Consider the following 22364-nt stretch of genomic DNA (forward strand, 5'->3'; position numbering starts at 1 on the left):
GATAAAAATTAAAGAAAAATGTGCTGGCTTAGCTACAAAAGCTAATTTAGTTTATGCATTATAAATTATGTTAAAATGAGTAAAATGAGATTTCTCAGCAAGAACTAAATGTGTGGTTTCACAAAACTAATTTCCAAAGATGAACATGATTACAGAATTTAGCTTTAAAAGCTTTTCAGGCCATCAGAAAAAACAGCAAAGCTATCAATTATCAGACTTTAGTGGTGCCTCTGTCAGAAATATAATGGTATTTTTAGCATTCTGCTCAGCATTTACTAAATTAAGAATGTCTACAAACAAATCAATTAATTGGGACATTATTTAATTAAGTAAAACATGTGATCTGCCAAAGAACCTTAAGCAGACAATTGTAACAAATATCCCAGTAGCCTTCTTCTCCTATTGAGGGAGATAGCAGGCCAGCAGTAAGAAGGTGGAAGCTACAGAAAATGAAATGTTGATCAAACAACTAAAGACAGCCTCTTTTCTGATTCGTACTGCATACTTATGTAATTTTAAAAAGTGCTTGTTTTGAAAATCTGTGATTTCCTGGGAGAAGGTCAGTGCTATCTGCCAGTCATTCCTGTTCTGTGAGGTGGATGTGTGGCATTTTTTAGGTGTAGCAATGCGTATATAAACATAAAAGAATCCGCATTCTCACGCAGGGCACCCTGGATGCCAGGAAGTTACTGGGTTCCTAGTTTTTGATTCCATATTTCTGGAAAGCTAAAGAGTTCAGATCCAGTGAAAGTTTCTTTTGGGCCCCGCTAGAAGCCAGGCACTTTCCAGCCAATCATCTCATTCTGCCCTTTAAGGGTCCTGTGAGTCAGGTATCCAGACCCCAGTTTTAAATGAGAGACTGAGGGTCAAGGAGGCTAAGTACTTTGGGGGCGCCTGGGTGGCTCAGTCGTTTAAGTGTCCGACTTTGGCTCAGGTCATGATCTTGTGGTTCATGGGTTCGAGCCCCGTGCCGGGCTCTTTGCTGAAAGCTGAGAGCCTGGAGCCTCTCTCTCTGTCCCTCCTGGGCTCAATACTCTGCCTGTCTCCGTCTCAAAACCAAACATTGAAAAAAAAATTTTTTTTTTAAAAAGAGGTTAAGTACTTTCCCTATACTCATACCCCTGGTAATTTCAGAGCTAGGATTTAGATCCATGGCATGTGACACCCAGTCCTGAACACTGTCCATTATTCCAGAAAACCTTCTCTTCGGGAAAGCCAGTGTGGACTAGGCTGGATTTAAATGCAGTTGCACAATAAAATGCCACCTTGTTTGCCAACAGAGTCCTCTGAAATAACATTGTCTTAAAAGAGAGTTAAGCAATGATTTGGTTGGGGAAGGAGGGATCAGAGGCTGTCATCAAATACTGCTTGAACAAGTCAAAGTATCTAATTGCCTAATCCCATGAGGCAACATGGAAAAGATAAGACTGCCTCTTCACCTACAAACAACCCAGACTAGAGTTCTCACCTTATGGGAAGTAATTGCAAGTATGGACCGAGAGTAAGTTAAATGCAGTGAGGTGGAGAGCAGTGACATGATACTGGGTGTTCCATAGCAATGTTGTGACCTGTTAGAAACTTTAAAAATCTAATTCCTCCCTTTTTGTTAATGAGCATTATCTCCTCACACATATCAGAAGAATGAGCTTGTGTGTTTGGGAATATCTCATGAGCTCTATCAAATATCCTTTGAAATAATTTTCAGAAATCATTTGATCTGAGCCATTATTACTGGTTGTACCCAGGTAACTGTCACTATCCAGCCATCCAGGCAAGTCGGTCTCCTAGTGCCCTTTGTTCTTTCTTTGTTCCCTTTTCTCTTCTCAGATCAGGGTGTGTCCCTGCCACGATTATACATCTGAGCTTTCTTACCCTGCTGGGTTTATCTTTCTGAAAACTTCTCAAATAAGACATGAATGTAAGTCTACAAATCATGGGATACCTGATAACCTGCAAATGATCAAGAAACCATGAGAACATGAAAGTGCTTCCAAATTGTTGTCTCCTGAAATACTAATTTTTAAGTCAAAGCTTTGTTACTTGTTATTCTCCACGTTTTTATTACTAAGTAATAGATTAAACTTTCAATGACATGCCGTGTGGGAAATTTATAACTTTTCCACTCAATTCTAAAAATAACTTACTATGTTCGTCGTCAAATTGTAGAGAAAACATCCTAATTCTCAACCCATACCTGATGACTGAGGTGGGTGCCAGATGCCACGGCTGGAGCTACCGGAAGGGGCACCGACGGACTTTACTCTTGGCTCAGGATAGACAGCGGGTGAGCAAAATGCTTGGCTATAATTAGAGTAATTTTGTATGCGATGGGGAGAAACAACTCCTGAAATATCAGTGTGGGATTCAATAGCAAAATATGTCTAGACATCTGAAGTCTTCCACACTGAAAGAAGTTATTGAAAAATGATTCATTTTTACATCCTCCACCTGCTGCCTTATTCTTCATAATATTGATTTGTGAGAGAAAGAACTTTTCCAAATGATAGTACTGAGATGTGTTGCTAATAAGGTACATAATTTAACCACTCAGCCTTATTGAGCATCAACTATGTGTTAGATGCTGTTTAGAAAAATCAGAGTAACTGTCTTTATCTTAATTCAATTTTCATAAAAATTTTCTTTTGTCATTCATATGCTTCAGAGTTTAGGATCAACTGAACATGGATGATATTTGATTTTTTTTTTCAGAGCAGGAAATTATGACTTTGAAAATATGGTTTTCATGTACGGATAGATATTTATCATTATAAAATTAGAGTTGTTCTTCTCTGTTGGCTCACTAATCTGGATACTTTAGAGAGTGCTTTAGACATTCTCCTGCATCAGTTGTTGTTTTTACCTGTAAGTACAAGAATAAGGTCTAAGAGTACCTAAACAAGTAGTTTGGTTTTCTCACACATCAAGGAGTCAGAATACAGGTGGCTACTCTTGTTTGAGCAGCTTGGTGTCAAGGGCAGCATCTCTGTAATTTTCCTGATCATATCAATATGGCTGCTGCTGCTCCAGACATCATGCCTGTATTCCTGAAGGACATAGAGGGGCAGGCATAGTGTTAGAGGTATATGCTTCTTTTATCATAAAGCATAATTTTCTGGGTACTCCAGCAAACTTCAGCTTACAAATCGTTTGGCTAAAAGTCAGGTTTCCGGCCCTTCCTAGATTCAAGGAATGTGAGACAGTGGGTGTTCAGGTATTTGGGAATGGATCTCAGGTTACCTATGCAAAAGTCCCTGGCACCTCTTGCAACCAAATTTTTATTTTAATGACTAGGATTGATACTGTGGCTGAGTGAATTCAGCTATAACTTGAGGCTTTTTGTATAGGAAAAGAAAATGGACTTAAAATATATCACTTGGATGTAAATCTCAACTCTTTAGTTCCCATGTTAGGATCCTAAGCAAGCTCTTTACTTTCTGTAAGCTTCAGTTTCCTCGTGTACAAAGGGAGAGAAGAATTCCCTTCTGTAGGCATGCTGAGGATTGAATGTATAAGATGTCTTAGGGTATCAAGTATAGATTTGAATAGATAGAAATTCACTGAATTGCCCATTTATTCATTATTTCTTTCATTCACATATTCAGTTGGCCAAAATAAATTTTATTTAGGAGAAGCAGTCAAGAAGAGGCCACCACTGGTCAGGTTTGCATCAATGAGGCCAAAGATGCAACAGTTGGTCATTTCAGGATCTTGTTCCTGAGGTGTGTGTGTGTGTGTATGAGCGCGTGCGTGCACGAGCATGTTGTGCGTGTGTGTGTGTACACATGCATGCTTACGTGCAGGTGTTTGTGGTTATTCCTGCCTCTAGAATGGCGATGAGGCAGAGAAGGAGGGAGAAAGGAAATTAAATTTTATTGACCGCCTCCTACATGCCTCTCTTATCCTCATATTGTTTTTACCTGATGAAGCTGATATTTCTTTTCTTCAATGTTCAACCAGGCCATTAAGCTACAAGCAGAATGGCTTTGACCTCTCATATTTCTAAGTTGCACATATTATACAGATTTTTCATCTTATTCAATCTTTTATTTCCCTGGGAGTCCATCAGAAGTTCCTGGGGGCTGAGCAGAAACACAGAGACGGTTTTGTTAAACACTGTTCAAGGTCGCACCCCAAATCTTTCCTTACTTTCAACCTCCAACGAATATTCCACAAATAGATTGGTACCTAATTATCTCTCTCCTGAGAGTATATTCCTTTCCTATCTAGAATTCTTCCATCCAGTTCCTATCAGAGATAAAGAGTAGCCACTACTCAAGACTAATTTGGAGTCTGAACTTTAGGAACTACTGTCCACTTTTTCAAGTATTGCGTCTTTTCTGAAGTTCATTGCACCATCTTTGCTTCCATGCCGGTCTGCCCAGATGTAGCCTACATGGCATATCCAAATTTGCTATGGGTTTATTCCCCAGACCCATGATCTGGAAACCTTGCCACATACAGATTATATAACATTGTCACGTGCAGTAATTTCTAAATATGAACATGTGAACATATGAATAAATATGTTTTCTGAACAGGGTAACACATTCTCTTTTTTTCCTTTACTCATCCTTCTGTCCATTTATCCATTCTTCCCTTCCTTCCTCCCTCCATCCTTGTTTGTCTCTATTTCTCTCCTTTTCCCTCTCTCTCTGCCTCTACCTCTCTCTCATCAGAATAATCTGCAAAAGAGGGGCACTTTGAGGGATGACAAGCAATCTGTATGTAACACACTGATGTGTTCCTCACAGATTGAGAAATGATCCCTCCTGAAGGATGGTCCATGGAATCAAACCAGTCATTGAATTGTTGCCAGAGATGCTCTGATCAGCCTCTGTAAAAGATAAAAATAGACATGATGATTAGAGTTAAGTAGTAATTCCTCACTTTCCTCTAGAGGGAGCTAATGGTCAGGCTAGAGAAAACCAACAGTGAGCTTGGTCAAAAACTAGTGAGAAAGCTCAAAGGGAGGCAGCATCACAAGACTGAGTGGAGCTTAGCAACTAATCCTAAACCTGTGGACTTAAAAGACATCAGACACTCCCAGGAAAATATCTGAGAAACAACTGTTGTGAACCTCATCTTAATGCTATTTGCTCATGCTATAATGCTAATATCTTGATTTCAGTCCTAGAGACTAATTCAAAGATAGTATGAACTTTCAGCCACCTGTCTATTTATCTGTCAACTTCCTGTTAAAATTTGTTGAGCTCATATTATGTACCTAATGTTGTCCCAGATTCTGGCCATGCCAAATCAAATGGTCATTGTCCCTAACCTTAAGGAATTCACAATCTAATGGCGAAAATAAATATAGAAGCAGAGAGTTAGAGTTTAGTGCAAAAGTGCTCATTTGAAGATATACATGTTACATAATATTAGGGAAGAAAGCAGATGGGAGATTAGCATCAGGAATTGATCAACCTACCTATAGCCATCTCAGAAACCAGGAGATAGGCTGACAAGGCATGAGACAGGGTCATCGTAAAAACCCTTGGGTCAGGAGCTTCCCATCACCTACCATATAACTTCTTCACCTGACATGCAAGGCTCACCACTCCACAGTTGGCTCTCAACTCCTACTGGTGGTTTGCAGAACATGTCGTATTATTTTATGTGTTCATTTCATTGTATATGCTGTTTCTACCACTTGATATCCTCTCTTCTTTCATTCTGCCCTCTTATCCATCTGATATTTAGACTGAACCACCCTAGTCAATTTTGGATTGACTTCATGCTTCATTGGGTGTCAGCTCAGTTATTACCTATTCAGAGATATCTTTCCTTCTCACTCAGTCTAAAGTGGCAACTCCATCCACATTCACCATCACATCACTCTTTTTTATTTTCCTCAAGGCACTTTTCTATATCTGAATTTCTAGTTCATTTATTTCTTTACAGTCTGTGTAGATCTTGATTAAGAAGTAAATGCCATGAGATGGGCTTTGATGGTCTTAGTCACTGCTGTATCTTATGGTCTAGAATCAAGCCTAGTGCATAACAGGTGTGTACTAAACATATGTTGAATTGATGAAATAATTAACCAGTAGATCAATTTTTTCCACTAGGGTGCATGCCTCTTGGGAAAAGGGATCATCACTTTCTTTTTGTGTATTCTATGTCCTTGGTATATTCTCTGACACATAGTAGATAGTCAGTAAATATTTATTGACAATGAATGGGGGCCAAAAAGAGTTCTTTCCATCACCAATGAATTCCATCATTTCCTCCCAAAACAATTAAATAAAGATTATTCAACACCACTTGGCACACAAATTATATGATTCCTATTGAAAATCAAATCAATATGTAGAGAATCTTTTGGGGCAAATCTATTTTGAGGAGCCATTTTTATTGTTAATAATTTTATCAAATAATTTTATCCTTGTATCTGAAGAGAGCTCACTTAGTATCAGATTTCCTGGTGGAAGAAGCTCCATTATTTAGTTCTCATTTCTCCAAAGGCTCAAGGGGAGAGTGGGTGGTGAGGAAGTCGTTTTCTCTCTAAACAATGCCTTCTGAAACTTTCCCTTGAACAGAAAGTAGTGAACATTTTTTTCCAAGTTAATCACACATTTTAATGTATTAGAACCTTGGAAATATTTTGAAAATATGTTATAAATCTGAATGAATCAAATTATCTGGACCTTAATTTATTCAAAACATTGCCTTGGGTCATTTGGAGGGAAAGAATACTGAATCTTTGCCCCCAGGCAGTGTATAACTGTTGATGCAGACAGGATAGTTGGCACACAAAAGGTAGTAAACTGCCCAATGAAGGGATCGCTTGTGAAATGATAGAGGAATTCAAAAAGAATGGCTGGCATGTCTAGGTCTCACGCTGAACAAAATTGAAGAATCACTCGGGGCCTTTGGGTAGCTCAGTCAGTTAAACTTCTGACTCTTGATTTTGGCTCTGGCTCATAATCTCAAGGTTACATGAGCCCAAACTCTGTGTTGGGCTCTGCACACTGACCTTGGAGCCTGCTTGAAATTCTCCCTCTCTCTGCCCCTCCCACTCTTGTGCTGTCTCTGTCTCTCTCCAAATAAATAAATGAACTTAAAAAAAAAAAAAAAATCAGCCAGTACAACCTGCCTTTCCTGCAAACTTTTCACACATATTCCCATTTGGAGTAGAAGTGTTGGAATTGGAGAATGTATATTTCAACCTTTGGAATGATTTGAATTATCCAAAGTTTCAATATATATTATTTTAAGCTAACATAAATGATTTTCCACAAGAAAATTGTATATTAGGAGGATAGTGATGTTAAAAAGAAATATCCTGGGGTGCCTGGGTGGCTCAGTCGGTTAAGCGTCCGACTTCACCTCAGGTCACGATCTCGGGGTCTGCGAGTTCGAGCCCCGCATCAGGCTCTGGGCTGATGGCTCAGAGCCTGGAGCCTGCTTCCGATTCTGTGTCTCCCTCTCTCTCTGCCCCTCCCCCGTTCATGCTCTGTCTTTCTCTGTCTCCAAAAAAAAAAAAAAAAAGTTAAAAAAAAAATTTTTTTTAAATAAAAAGAAATATCCTGGAAAGAACCTACCCCAACTCCTTATATGTTCCAAAGGCTTGCAGTACCTCTCCCAAATCAACTTACAGTGACATATCATGAGTATGTATCTCCCTCACTTGGACAAAGCTGCATGGAGACCGTTTGTCTTCTTCTAATAAAGTGTTTGATGGAGTAGGTGGAGTGTTCATTAAAGTAAGGAACGAAAACTCTTTTATCCTCCCTTGTGCTACACTTGGCTTAAGCTATTGGATATCTCTGATCATGTTGGCTTCTCTTCAGTTTTTTGAATTTACCAATCTCTTTCCTTCCTCAGACTTTTGCAAATTCCTTCTCTTTTCTGAGAAAGTTTTCCGTGTTCTCATTCTCTAGCCATGTCCTCTGGCACTATCACCTGCTCAGAAAGAACCACTCTATTTAAAGTAGGTACTCTCTGCTACAGGGTGCCTGGGTGCTTCAGTCGGTTAAGCATCCGACTCTTGGTTTTGGCTCAGGTCAGGATCTCACTGCTTGTGGGTTCAAGCCTTGTGTCAGGATCCATGCTGGCAGTACAGAGCCTGCTTGGGATTCTCTTTCTCCTTGTCTCACTGCTCCCCACCCACCGTGCTCGCGCTCTCTCTCTCTCTCTCTAAACAAACAAACAAACAAACAAACAAAAAAGTGGGTACTCTCTGATACTAGCTCAGCTCCTTGTTTTTTCCCCCTAGTAATATAGCTAATGTTTCATTATTATCTATTTCCTTCTCCACCCCACCCAGTACCTGCTGTTTTGTAACCTTCATGATGGCAGGCACATGTCTTATTGTCCATTCCTGCACTTCCAGCTCCTAGCACAGTGCTGGGTACACAGAAGTCACAAATCTTTGATTGAAGAAATAAGAAATGCTCCTGTATCAGACCCACCTGTTAGTAACATTTTCTGTCAGGCTGCAGTACACATATAAATGTAGTGGTTTGTGATTTAGGCATAGCTTCCTATGCACAGATGTAACCCCACATCTTTTTTCACTGATTTAGCAATGCGGTGTATTGACACAGCATGGTAGGAAATCATTTGGATGTAATGTACAGTTTCGGAAGGAACAGAAGGAGAGCATGAGTTCTTTGAGAGTGAATATCTCATTTGGGAAGGTGAAGTATGTGATAGGCTCTGGAAAGCACGTATGTTGATAACTTCCTATGGTTTACTGTTTGGGATTTCTTGGCCACCTGAACTCTTCATGCATTCTGTCTCTGTCTCTGTCTCTTTCTTTCTCTTTCTCTTTTTTTCTCAGAATGTGGTTCGTGGATCAGTAGAGTAGGCATTATCTGAAAGCTTGTTAGAAAGATGATTCGATTAGCTTCCTACCTTCTCCCTGTTATTGCCACCAAATTAGCTTTTCCATCACCAGTCACTCTCTTTTGCCTCAGTGGTTATGCATAATGGAGTTTCTTAGTGTCTCAAAGGTCTTAGTTCTCTGGACAGCTATAAGCCCTCTGTGATGCGTGTGAGGCTTCCAGGTGTCTGTGAACTTGCCTGAATGTGAAACAGATCTTCTGTGAGCCCTTGCATTGGAGCTTCGGCCACATAAATTGCAATCAAAAAGAAAGATAGTAACACCAGCAATAATACATGCGTTACATTTCCATGGTGTTTCTCTCTTTTTAAAGCACTTGAATTTGTTATATTCACTGTGTTCTCTAAAAACTCAGGGATGGGGTAGAACTGGTGTTATTACACCTGTTTTGCAGATGAAGAAACAAAGCTCATAGAGATGAATCTAAGTCCCAGATAGCATACTTGGCACATCTTTGGACTTCAGTTCTTTTTGCACTGCGCAAATCAAATCAAGTAAAAACCGAATGTGGGGATGCCGTTATGACAGAACATGGCTGCTGTTTTAAAGATTTGTGAAGTCATCGGGAAAAGCTTAATATAAGCTTTAAGGCCCCAAGAAAAGGTCTTCATGCCTTGTGGGCTTTTAATGCTAAAATATTTTATTAAACAGAAAAAACCTGAGAAAAATATTTCAGATGAGAGATGCCATTTGAAAGCAGCTGAAAGCCTTACCAGCAACATTTTGACAAGTTTGCTTGTGTTGAGGCCATCACTCTCTTCTTCTGTTGTGTTTGAAAATGCTCGAGGAATGCCACCTCTGTTGTTTGCATCTCTTCAATTTATGACCACAAATGAATTTTAGTTCAAATGGGATTGTTTCGGGATCAGGTGTTTTATGCCAGCTTCAGAATAAATCCTCAGGTATACCTCTAAGATGGCTGCACTCTTTCGTGATGAGACTGACTGTTGACTGGAAACCATGGCATTTGAAATTCCTACTCAGAATAAGCAGAAGATGAATTGTTTTATTTAAAAAAAATTTTTTTTCCCCTTTCTCAAGGAGAGATTGGTTTCACACCTTTGGAAAAGACTAAATGTGCTTTCTCATATTCTCTTCAGGACACTTGGGTTACTTTATGTGTCCAATGTAATAAACCTCTTCCCATGTATGGGAAGGGGCGCCTGCCTGACTGCTCAGGGCCACGCAGACGTTCTCTTGGCTGTGAAACACTAGGAGCCGAAAGACAAATAGGGCACTGGCTTAGCCGGGAGATCTTTCCTAGAGAGCTTTCTCTGCTCTGGGTACCCTGATGCAACCACCTACAGTCTTTCTATTCCCAGGCCAGGCCTTATTGCCTGCACCCCCCAAAACCCTGAACGCCCCTGCTTCCGGCTGCCTCGGCCCCTATTTGGGTCCTTTCCCTTGGCTCTCTCAGCAGTGTCCCTAATTTGGTCTTCAGATTTCCCAGAACTAATGAAGCTTTTCTTTCCTTTGAATTTTTTTTTTAGACATTCATCTCTTTTCCTTTACCATCTCCCCTTCCTTCTGCTCTGCTTCTTCTTCCTCCTCCTCCTTTTTCCTTCTTCTTTGGGACAATCCTGTACTCCTTTTGGCTTCTCTGCGATCAGTTTTTCATGTGAGATGAAGACCAGTCTTTTCTGGTGAAATCATGGAAGTCCCAGGATATTGACAATCTGAAGGAATCACTGTAGAAACGCGTCCATTATACTAAGAGAGTAGCATTGTCCAAATGGTAGGACACCGTTTGCCTAATACCTATGTATTTAACCTGGACCCCTGATAAAAGGAAGTCCCATTTTCTCTGCTCTGTTCATGACAGGAAAAGCCTGTACCTTCTCATCTTGTTGCTGCACCAGGTCAGCATTTTTATTTAGCTGCAGTTGTGCAATTACCTACATTTTATCACTTTCCCTACTGTTCCTGACTTTACCTTCACCATGATAATAGATTTAGTCTCTGTGATTTTTGATAATTTGAGATTTACTCTTCAGTTCCCTCTGTATGTAACATAATTAAGTCCTGACCCTTGTGACCCAACCCTGGGGCTGCTTGATGCGGTTGGTTTTTCACTCCTCCTACTGCAGCCTTCAAGAAGTGCTCAGTTGACAGACCCAAGTCTTAAACTTCTGTTTCATAATTAAATAGAGCTGATAATCCGTGTTTAAGAAATCCTTGCCTGGGAGCGCCTGGGTGGCTCAGTCAGTTAAGTGTCTGACTTCGGCTCAGGTCATGATCTCACAGTTTGTGACTTTGAGCCCCACATTGGGCCCCATGCTGACAAAGTGGAACCTGCTTGGGATTCTGTCTCTCTCTCTCCCTCTCTCTCTGCCCCTCTGCCACTCATACTCACTCTCTCTCTCAAAATAAATAAATAAACAATAACAACAACAAAAATCTTTGCCTGATTAATGCGATGAAGCACAGGGCTATCCCAGATATAATTAATCTGATTTTCCTACAAACTCTTCTCCTCTTTATCACTGTTACATATATATTGAAATGCATATAAGTGAAGAAGGCAACAGGGAAGATACAGCTTACTTTCTCTAATAGGTGTACTCTAAGAACATGTTGTATAAACAGAACGGGCCTGTATGTGAATTCTTATTGAAATATCTTAGGGGATATTTAAAGATACATCAGGATAAAACTTTTACAAAGTAAAATCAAAAAGTCTTTGTATTCTGTATCAGTCAGGATAGGCTGGTTTATGTTGCAGTAACAATTAACTTCCCAGTCATCACAAACATATTTATTCCTCAAATTATTTGTCCAAAGTGGGTTGGTCAGGAAAGTCTGGAAGTTTGGTAGAAGTTCGGTCTTCACACATGCTTCTAGGATCACTCCAGCATGGGGAAGAGAACTCAGGAGACACTTGGACAAGAAATTAAGTATGCTGACCTGGAAATGGAGATCCAATGTTCGGAACTACTCCTGTTGTCCTGGCCAACCAAAAAGGGCTAAGATGATCAATCTTCTGTATGGGTGGAAGGAAATAAGAACTGGATATTAGTGAGGAGCACTAATGATGATCACATTCTGCCCTTTCAGTTACCAAACTTTTGCTCCTCTCTCCTCCCCGCAGGTAAAATACACTCTCTCTCCCTGCTCCTTTAAGGGAGACAACCCAAAATCCATCCAGTCATAGCACCAAGCACAAAGTCCAGAATCTCTGGTAGTTTCATATCAAGAATGATGCAACATATAGTCCAGATATAGCTCCTGGTGATCTAGAGACCTATACCTAAAATTGCAGGTTATCAACCTCTTTACTCACCCACCTACCCACACCCAGTGACAGGATAAAACGGGACCTGGATAATTTCAATGAACACTCTTGCTTGGGTAGTGAACAGACAGGAGGCATACCTCAATTACTGGGTTGTTGCCACTCGGAAGTCTCACTGGGTAGATGTTATCAAGTGCCTCTTCTGGTAGAAGAGGGGCTTCCTGGTTCATTATACTTATGGTCCTTGGCTCAGTCCAGTTTCACTTTCTATGACCTTCCATGGCCACGTTTGAAGTGGGTATCAGGGAATATACGGCCCTTGGGGTTAGGCAGACTTCTTACTTTGCATTCTAACAAATGATGGCAAAAGTCTCAGTGTTACCTTAAGTCATGAACTGTCATGTTCTCTTTTATTTCAGGTTGATTTTGGGGGGCAAGATAATTCTCTCAAGAACTTCATTGGATTTCTTTCTCTTTGATTTCAGTGTCATGTACCAAAACACATGACAGTTCCTTTCCTATTTGATGAGTGTCTTTGCTTCCTCACTCCCATGCCTTTCCCTTCTCTCACGCATTCACTTCCCTGATGTCAGTGTGGGTGTCTTATGCTGGTCAGGTGTTCAGAACAACACTTTTTATCTCTCTGCTCTAAACAATGTTGTTCATTTTAAAGGATATTCTAGATGTCAGTGTGTGGTAGGTATAATAAGTGTCCCCCAAGGATGTTTACATCCTAATCCCTACACTTGTGACTATGCTGTTATGTGGTAAAGGAGAATTAAGTTTGTGAATCAGCTGACCTTAAAACAGGAAGAGTATCCTAAATTATCCAGGTGGGTCCAATGTAATCAGGTGGGTCCTTAAAAGCAGAATTGGCTGTATGGCAACTAACTTAAAAATAAATAATAATTTTTAAAAAAGCAGAATTGGGAGGCAGAAGGAGAGTCAGTGTCAGAGTCCGAGTCATGTGATAGGAGAAAGACCTGACCAGCCATGGCTGGCTTTGAAAGTGGAAGGGGACCATGAGGCAAGGAATGTGGGCAGCCTTTAGAAACTAGACAAGGTAAGAAAATGGATTATCCCCATGAGCCTCTAGAAAGGAACACAGTATTACCAACCCTTTGATTTTAGCCCAGAAAGAGCCATTTAAACTATCAGAACTATACAAGTAGATCTGCATTATTTTAAGCCATCAAGTTTGTAGTCATTTGTCACAGAAGCAACAGGAAATGGGTACACACGTTAAACCCGCTCAGAGCTTTTACCACTACCTTTTAACCCTATTGCCATTATCCTTAATTTAGTTTTAGCTGCACGGCAGAGTTTGAATCAGCCTTTGTTGCTCAAAACCCCTTCTCAATTACATATTTTACTATTTAGGTATGGGGAGTAGCCATTTCTTCTAACACCACAAGCCCTTGAATTTGTGACCTTTCTATTTCCTTTTTAGTCTAGCTTGTAAACCAACCAGTTCATTCCGTAGCATACCTCTACCATAAGCTGATCTCGCCTTGTCACATAGAGCCGGTAGCAGCCAGCACGTTCCTAACATTCTGTTTTCCAACTTCCTCCCTTAGTTCTCCAGTTTTGTTCGGTATACAGTATGCATTCTGAGATACCGCACATGAAAACATACCAAAAAACATGGATCACCGTTCTTCCAGCTCCATGGATGGTTTCCTCAGCAGTTTCTAGTTAATGCTACATTTTTGTTATGGTAGGAGCTCATTTCTGTGTACTAATTTTTGTTGGTTATCTACTCATAATGGAGATTATGGAGAGAGATTACGCTATGCAACAAACAATCCTAAAATCTTGGTGGACTAAAGAAGGAAGGTGTATTTCTCTTTCACACTATGTCTTTTCAAGGGGCTCTGCTACCTTGTACCATCTCCAGATCCTAAACTAGGAGAATAACCACAGTCTGGAGCATAGCAAATCTCTAAGGGACAGGTAAAGAGTGTAAGGCTAATCACATAGTAGCTCTTAAGCTTTCAACCAATAAGTGACACACTTGTTCAGTTACATTACCTGTAATCGGCCAAATCAAATAGCTCACTACCTCAAACCCAAGGGAACGGAGAAATGAAATCTTATGATACGCCTCTAAAGAGAGCAGGCAATATTTGGCGAACAGAAATAATGACTACCACATCCTTTAGTGGGTTTTGTAAATCGAAGTTTATTATAGTAGGTCTCAAGTATATTCAGAAATGGGAGCTATATTACGAGAAAAGATGACTCTGCAGAAATATTTTTTTTGCATCTTTGCAATGGAATTGTAAGTGATAGACATATAATCATAATTATATAGTCATAATCAGCTTCTTATTCTGACTTCATATGTTAAAAACCTGTTAGTTTACAAGCATATTTTAGAATATAAGGAATACTTTTTAAAAAGACTGACATAATACCCCAACTCAACACTTCAGTATATATCCAGGAAAAAATCCAAAATTCCAACAAAGTAAAAATGTGTAATTCAATGTTATTTATAAAGAGAAATTTGCAACATCCCATGCACTTTTAAAAAGTACAGTATAGGGCACCTGGGTAGCTCAGTTGGTTGAGCACCTGACTCTTGATTTTGGCATAGGTCCCAAAATTGTGGGATTGAGCCCCATTTCTGGCTCTGTGCTGAGCATTGAGCCTGCTTAAGATTCTCTCTCTCTCTCTATCTCTCTGTCTCTCTCCCCCCTCCCTCCATCCCTCTCCCTCTCCCTCTCCGTCTCTCCCCGCCCCACTCTCTCTGTCTCTCTCCCCTGCTCATGCTCTCTTTCTCTCTCTAAAAAAATAATAAAAAATAAAGTATATATACTCACTATAATATTGTGTGGCAATTATGTAAGTATTAAATGCTAGAAATTGCTCCCAACCTGACATTAACTTAAGAAGTAGAATACTGCACATGTAGTTTGAACTTCAGCTTTTATGAATATGAGAAGAAGAAAATGAGACAGAAAATATAAATACTAACAGTGGCCATATATAGGTGATGGGTTTATGGTTGGTTGTGATTGATTTTTTCCATTTTTATTTTCCAAACTTTCTGCAGTAACAATATTTACTTTTATTTCCAAAAGAGTCAACATAATAAAGAAGAATAAAAAAATTATTCTTTTCTAAAAAAGGCTTATGATGCCTTTTATCAAGGCCCTTCAATAAAACTGTTGAAATGGAAATCAAAAACTAAAACCATGTTTGGTATTGATGTCCCTCCAAAATCCCCATTACCTGGAATTTAATTAAACAGTAATCTGAGTATGCTGTGAGGAGGCTTTGAAGATGGAGTTGAAGTTCTGAATCCACTGACTTCTAAACACAGTGAGTATCCTGAGTTATCTCATGGGCTTGATGTAATCACATGAGCCCTTAAAAAGAGAAGAGGCAGGGAGAAGGGTCAGAGAGACGTGGCAGAAGGTGGGGGGGTGGGGAGGTCAGAGATACTCAAAGCACAAGAAGGACCCTGACCCGCTGTTGATGGCTTCGGAGATGAAGGGCACCACGCGTCAAGGAATGCAGGTAGGGATTTGAAGACTGAGAACCAACCCCTGGCTTACAGTTAGCAAGGAAGCTGGGACCTCACTTCTACTACTGTGTGGAAACTGAATGAGTTTGGAAGCAGATCATTCCCCAGAGCCTCTAATGAGGAACACAGCCCCGAGACACCTTGATTTTAGCCCAGTGAGACCTGTCATAGACTTCAGACACATGGAGACAGTGAGATTACCTATTTATGTCATCTTTAGCTGCTAAATAAGTTGTAATTTGTTACAGCAGCAATAGAAAACAATTACACCATGAAATGGAGGTGAAAAAACTATACTCATTCAGAGGGCTCATACAGTTACTGTAAATGAGGATTAAATATGGCTTTGAACTTCTTGACAGTCAAGGCAGAAAGGGAAACAGCAGGTGACAGTTTTATTCAGGAGAGCTCCAAACATTCCTGCGACAATTGCTTTAATCGGGACCTCCTCATAGACCTCTTTGCCTTTAGTCGTAGGCCATCCCAAGTCCAACTTTTATATTTATTGCATAGAATGATCTTTCCACAATCAAACTGGATTGTCATTTTCCTGCTTAATATCCTTTGGTTGTTCCCCATCATTTACAGGATGAGTTTCAGGCTCCTCAACATGACACAAAAGCTCCTTCAAAATATGACCCCTGCTTCCACTTCCAAATTCACCTTCTGCTGTGGCCATAAAAGCACCTGCACTCCAGCCACATACTTACAGTTTTCTCACACCAACACTGCTTTTACTCCTGGTGTTTACAGATGTTCCTCGGGCCCAGAATGGCTTTTCCTTCTTATTCTCCTGGGAAATGGTTCATACATCATGACTCAACTAAAGTGTTTTCTCTTTGGTGAAGCCTTCCTCACTACCTCCTCACTCATCCCCTGCAGGAATACTAAGTCACTCCTCTCTCTGTCCCCCTAGTGTGCCCTGTTCCTTGTTCTGTTGCAGTATTTAGGTATTGCAACAAAATCACTGCCTTACATATCAGCCACTTGATGGTGACTCACCAGAAATACATATTATCTGAGTCTCGCTTTCCTCATCTGTGAAGCAGAATAATTGCTTTCATAGGTTCTTGTAAGAATTAGTTATAATGTCTGTAAAATGGACAGCACAGGCCCTGGCACACTATAGATATTTGGGAAATGGTAGTGTGACATAGAAAAAAAAAAGCATCTATGAATATGGTTGTTACTTAAGAGACGAATTTTATTTTATTTAAAAGGTTGAAGGCAAATACCAAAATAACTGTTGAGATAAAAACAAATATAGAGGTGCCTGAATGGCTCAGTTGGTTGACCATGTGACTCTTGATATCAGCTCAGATCTTGATCTCAGGGTCATGAGTTTGAGCCCTGTGTTGGGCTCTGCACTAGGTGTGGAGCCTACAGAAAAGAAAAAGTTAACTGACCTAGAAAGAATGGCAATGAGTTAGCTCTAAGTTCTCACATTCAGTAACAAAGACTGGGAAAAATATGTGGTTAGTAGTGAGAGGAACTTAAAAGGTCACAAAATGCTTTCTCTCACCTAGAGAGGAGTCATAGCTAGCATTTCAATTTTTAATTTCTTATGAAAAATAGGTTAATAATTACCTTAATCTTCAGTAGATCGGGCAAGTTAATTCATACATTTTACATTGCTTTTTTTCAACCAAAGGCAAAAAAATAGTGAACTTAGCAAGAAAGAGGAAAAAGAGAAATTAAGAAGATAATGCAGAAGTGTCAAACATATTTACTATAAACACTGGCAAACAACCCTACTACAAAATAAGTACATGATATTAGTGATATACCTAAAATAAATGAACTTGGAAAGGTAGAAAATAACTCTTTGGGCAAGGCCTCACCCTGCCAATGAAACCTAATGGAAGTAGGAGCAGCAAAGATGTTAAGTCAAAAAACAGAAATAAAGTAAAAGGCATTTTAGTAGGAAAAAAAAAAAATTTAACATTATAAAAGATACAGTCACTGGTGAAATGTGTCAGTGTATAACATAAAATATGTGTGTGCAAAGCACCAGAAGAAATCATCAGTGACACAAATGTACAAAATGTTGTTAGATCTCTTAGATCTCTTTGGACATTCACATATTAAGTTGGCAAAAGGATTGAATCAATATGAACATAGAGAATTTGATCACTATCTTAAGATTGGTATTTGTTTAGAATTTAGGAGCCTTTGTGTATCACAGAAAATTTAAAAAAATTAATTTCAAGTGTAAAAGTTCACTGGTCAAATTCTCTGAATACAACAGTTAAAGAAAGACAATTCCACTAGAAATTATAAAAGGGGATGCTTGGTTAAGCGTCTGACTCTTGATCTCAGCTCAGGTCTTGATCTCAGGGGTCATGAGCCCCTGTGTTGGGCTCCATGCTGGGTGTGAAGCCTATATAAAAAAAAAAAAGAAATTGTAAAAGAACTTTCTATGTATTGGATTATAAGGGAGATCAAAACTATCATTATAAATTGTTAATATATATCAAAACTTGAGGATATATCCACATCTATACTTATAGATACATCTTTAATGCTATGATTAAATAAGAAAAATGAAAATGAATGGATGAGGATTAAATGGAGAAATCAGAAAAAACAAGAATAAGTTCATGGAAAAGAAGATAATTATAAAAGTAAAATCAGCAATTGATGAATTAGGGTTATAAAACAGTAGAACTCACGAATGATTTCAAAATCTGGTCCTTTTGGAGAGAAATTCCTCTTTTAAATAGCTTAACGCATACATAGCATTATCAATAAAAAACTAATGAGATGAAAAAAAACAAATAGTGAATGTAAAACTAGGACCAAGTAAGCATATAAAAGCACACGTGTCAGCCATTTTCAGAGAAATGATGAATTACCAAAATGATGTAGAAGTAGCAAACTTAAGTTCATAAAAAACCATGAAGAAACAGGAGAAAAATGTTTGGCCACAGTTTTATGAACAAATATTCTTTTAAGGACCATATAATTTCTGTGTTTTTGTGCTATGTTAGAAAAGTTTTCCTGTTTGCTTATTCATTGCCGCTGATAATTCAGTTTGATAAAGGCACTCTCTTCCCACATAAGCACACTGAACTGTACATAATTTCACTCATGAATAAACACAAAACAAAAGATCTAACTAAAATGCTAACAAATCCTATACAGATACATATTAAAAGAATAATAGATTATGACCAAATGGAATTTATTATAAGAACATAAAAATACATTGTTGTCTGATATAAGAATAATGACCCCAGAACTATGACCCTGAAAAAATCTGCAAATAAAGAAGAATTTGGTATATAATAAAGTGATGAAAGAAACCAGAAGGGGGGTCTAGGAGTTATTCAAGAGATAGTGCATACATACTATTGGTTTACTATTTCGGCAAAATAGAAGTGTTCATCCTTATCTCATGATTTATATCAATATCAGATAAAAGTTAAATGATAAAATAATAGGGTGCCTGGGTGGCTTAGTTAAGCACCCGACTCTTGATTTCAGCTCAGGTCACAATCTCACAGTTCATGAGTTCGAACCTCACATTGGGCTCTGTGCTGACAGTGCAGAACCTGCTTGGGATTCTCTGTCTCAATGTCTCTCTCTCAAAAATAAACTTTAAAAAAAAAAATGATAAGAGAATAGGAAGAGAATAAGGGAAGGAGAGAGAGGGAGGGAAAAAGATAAATGATGACTAGGGACAGAGAGTGACTGGAGGAAGGGACAGGGAAGGGAGGATAAGCAAAAAGAACATAGAAATCACTAAAGATAGTGTGGGCAGATTCTCTCTGAGGGATAGGAAAGGACTTTCTAAGCATAAAAGCAATGGTGAAAAGCATGAAGAAAAATATCAATTGATTTAATTCCATAAACATTAAAATTTTGGTACATACAAACCCATCAGTATCAGTGTCAACTAACAAACTGTTTTTAAAAGGTGCCATGAGTAAGAGACTGGGTTAGTCTTTTTGATGTATAAAATATATTCAAATGGAAAAATATACAAATCAAAAAAAGAAATACAATTGATGAAGTGTTATGAAAATACCCTTGGTAGCTTTGGTACTAAGCAGAAAAACTATGGTTTAGGCGAGAATGTCCTGGAACCATGATAAACCTATAAAATTAGAAAGAATTAGGAATCCAAGGCTGTATGAACAAAACAACACCACTCATTACAAAATGTTTGTAGGGAAAATATATTTAATATTTTAGTTAAGGAATAAACTTAACAGGTGGAAAAATGTGTAAATAAAACCTGAGTAATGAAAAAAGAAGAATTTGGTCAAATGATAGATTCAAAACTATAGAGCATAATTTAAATGCATTTTCAAGTTATTATGTATTTTTTGTGTTGGATTTAACTGTTGTAGGAAAAGCCCAAATTATAGGGCCATCTCTGGTTACTGGCACAAAGCTTAAAGAATCCAGGGGCCGAGGAAGCAGATAGTTGAGAGCACAGGTGTTTATAGCCCTTCTCTGTTCACTTGGCATCACTGAGTTACCCTGGGCTGGTAATTTAATATCTGCAAGTTTCATGTTTAGTCATTTGAAAAATGGGCAACTGTGGCTATTGAGAGAATCGAATTATATAACCCATGCAGAATGCTTACCATGGTTCCTGACACTTAGAAAGTACTCAAGAAATGTTGACCGTTATCCTTCTAATCACACTGGCACAATGCATCAGGAAATGTAATTTGGTGTTTTCTGAGTGGTTGTGGAAAAGAGACGAAGTGAAACCAGCTGAGGTGCTTTGGGACCCAGTTTGAACTATCAAATGAAGTTGTACCTTGGCTGAGTCATGTTATCTCTGTAATCAATCTTTAGTTTCCTTCCCTTTAAAATGGCGTTATTGCCTGCTTTGCCTCCCTCCTAGAGCAGCATATTAAAGTGCTTTGGAAGCAGAGCACAGTGGAATTTACCACTATTAACAAGCCACCACCATTACTATGGCCAGAGTCCCTCTTTTTCTTATATTACTGACATCATTTCCCAGCTGGTGAAGGGAACTCACAGTGATCTTGGAAAACCTTCATTTGGCATCTCCCCAGTGTGAGGTCTAGTACAAGGGGTCCAGGGCTGAAGAAGATGGGCTGTATGATAGGAACTCTGACCTCAGGCAGAAAGATTGGTCTGCTAGCCATATTGATAGAGAAGAAAGACCAGACTTGGGGAGACCAGCCTGGAGGAGTTTGCAATAACACAAGTAGGAAGTAATGAGGGCCTGTGCTAGGCAGAAGTGATAAGGGAAGTGGGTGAGCCCTCTGAGTTATTGTCTGAGAATGGGGGTCTGGTTGGTGAGAGTTTAGCTTACATGCCTATTGCATGGTCATCTGTGTTGCTGGAGCTCAGCATATTCCCATCCAGTCACTTCCTGTCACCCCAAATCCGGGATCAGAGATGATGGTCAATAGTGATGACAATCATTATGAGACTAGTTAGTATTTATGGAGTGCCAGCTGTGTGCCAAGCAAAAGTATTAGTTTACTTACATTGGCTCCTCAGAGAAATCTGATAAAATTGGTGCTGTTATTACCTCTATTTTTCAAACAAATGGAGGAAGAGAAATGTTAAATAGTTTACTCAAGGGTACACTGTAGTAGGTAGTACTTACTAAATTTAAGCCCCAGGCAGTCTGACTCCAGAGTCCATACTCTTATCCATGGTTCCCCAGTGATAATAACGATGACAGTATTAAGACCAAATATTGTGGGCTTTCTGTGTTATACCCAGTACTGAAGGCCGTACGTGAACTCTCCACTTGATTGATCAAGTATCGGCAGCTCAAACCCAGAAATTCTTTTAGCCAAGGCCTCCACTCTTGTACTAAAGAATTAAACCAGGCCAGTGCTCCTGACTGTAGCTACAATTCCTTTGGGTGTATGGTCCACATCCAGGGCATGGAGCATTCAGGGGTGGAAATGGGTCTTGCAGAAAAGCACATTTCTATTCTCTAAAGTTCTGACTGCTGCCAGAAGCCCTCCAGGTCTCATTCATTTACTCCATCTGGAAGGAAGCTTGCCAATGCCTCGACCCAGTATTGTGCCATCCTTAAATCAAGGCAAGTACCCTTATGTCAATGCGGAGAGGCTTCCGGGCCACCACCTTACTAACATGAGCCCTGCAGCATATTATGTCACTTATTATTGTTAGTAATTCCCTTTCAAAAGCATTGTTTCTCCTCATTTTCCCTCAAATTTTTTTCCCCTGAATTTTGGCTATCCCACTCTCTTGGGCAGGTTAATGAATTTCTGTGAGCCTTAGTTTCCTCATGTATAAAATGAGGATAATAGTTGTGGGGATTAAATGAGATAGTCCATGCAATACAGTACTTACCTCAGCATTTGACCCATATAGTCAGTGCCCCATAGACATTAGCTATTACATCATCTTCTGAGTTTTCAACAACCTCACCCCATGGACAAGGAAGGTATGGTACCCTGGCATCACTGAAAAATGTTAATAAGTATAAAGAGTTCCTCAAAGAGCTGCCTTATGTAGAAAAAAAAATAAAGAAAGATGGGGTTCTGGTTCCTCATACACTTTGGGGTTAAGAATAATTTAGGAACACAGGCTGGTAGGAAATTAACTAGCCTTCTGAAACATAACCTAAATTGCTAGAGAAACATGCTGCGTATTTCCATACAAAAGGCTCAAGCGAGAGCTATAATTATTGAGATACTAAATCATTTCAACTTTGCCCATCCCCAACATTGTCACGTTTGTTTTTCTTTATAGGAGAAAGGAGGTTGAATCTTGGATGGCTG

The 22364-nt window shown here is 39.2% G+C and overlaps 1 long non-coding RNA gene across 1 annotated transcript in view; it reads left to right on the forward strand.

The window, feature by feature from the left end:
• The window catches only part of LOC106986380 (uncharacterized), a 47678-nt gene extending 32933 nt beyond the window's left edge, over positions 1-14745 (forward strand). The window contains exon 7 of the long non-coding RNA XR_008291162.1: positions 13658-14745. This is a non-coding gene — a long non-coding RNA (uncharacterized LOC106986380). The remainder of the gene's footprint in view (positions 1-13657) is intronic.
• Positions 14746-22364: the final 7619 nt, after the last annotated feature.

Source organism: Acinonyx jubatus, chromosome D4, assembly GCF_027475565.1.
Source record: "Acinonyx jubatus isolate Ajub_Pintada_27869175 chromosome D4, VMU_Ajub_asm_v1.0, whole genome shotgun sequence".
Lineage (NCBI taxonomy): Eukaryota > Metazoa > Chordata > Mammalia > Carnivora > Felidae > Acinonyx > Acinonyx jubatus.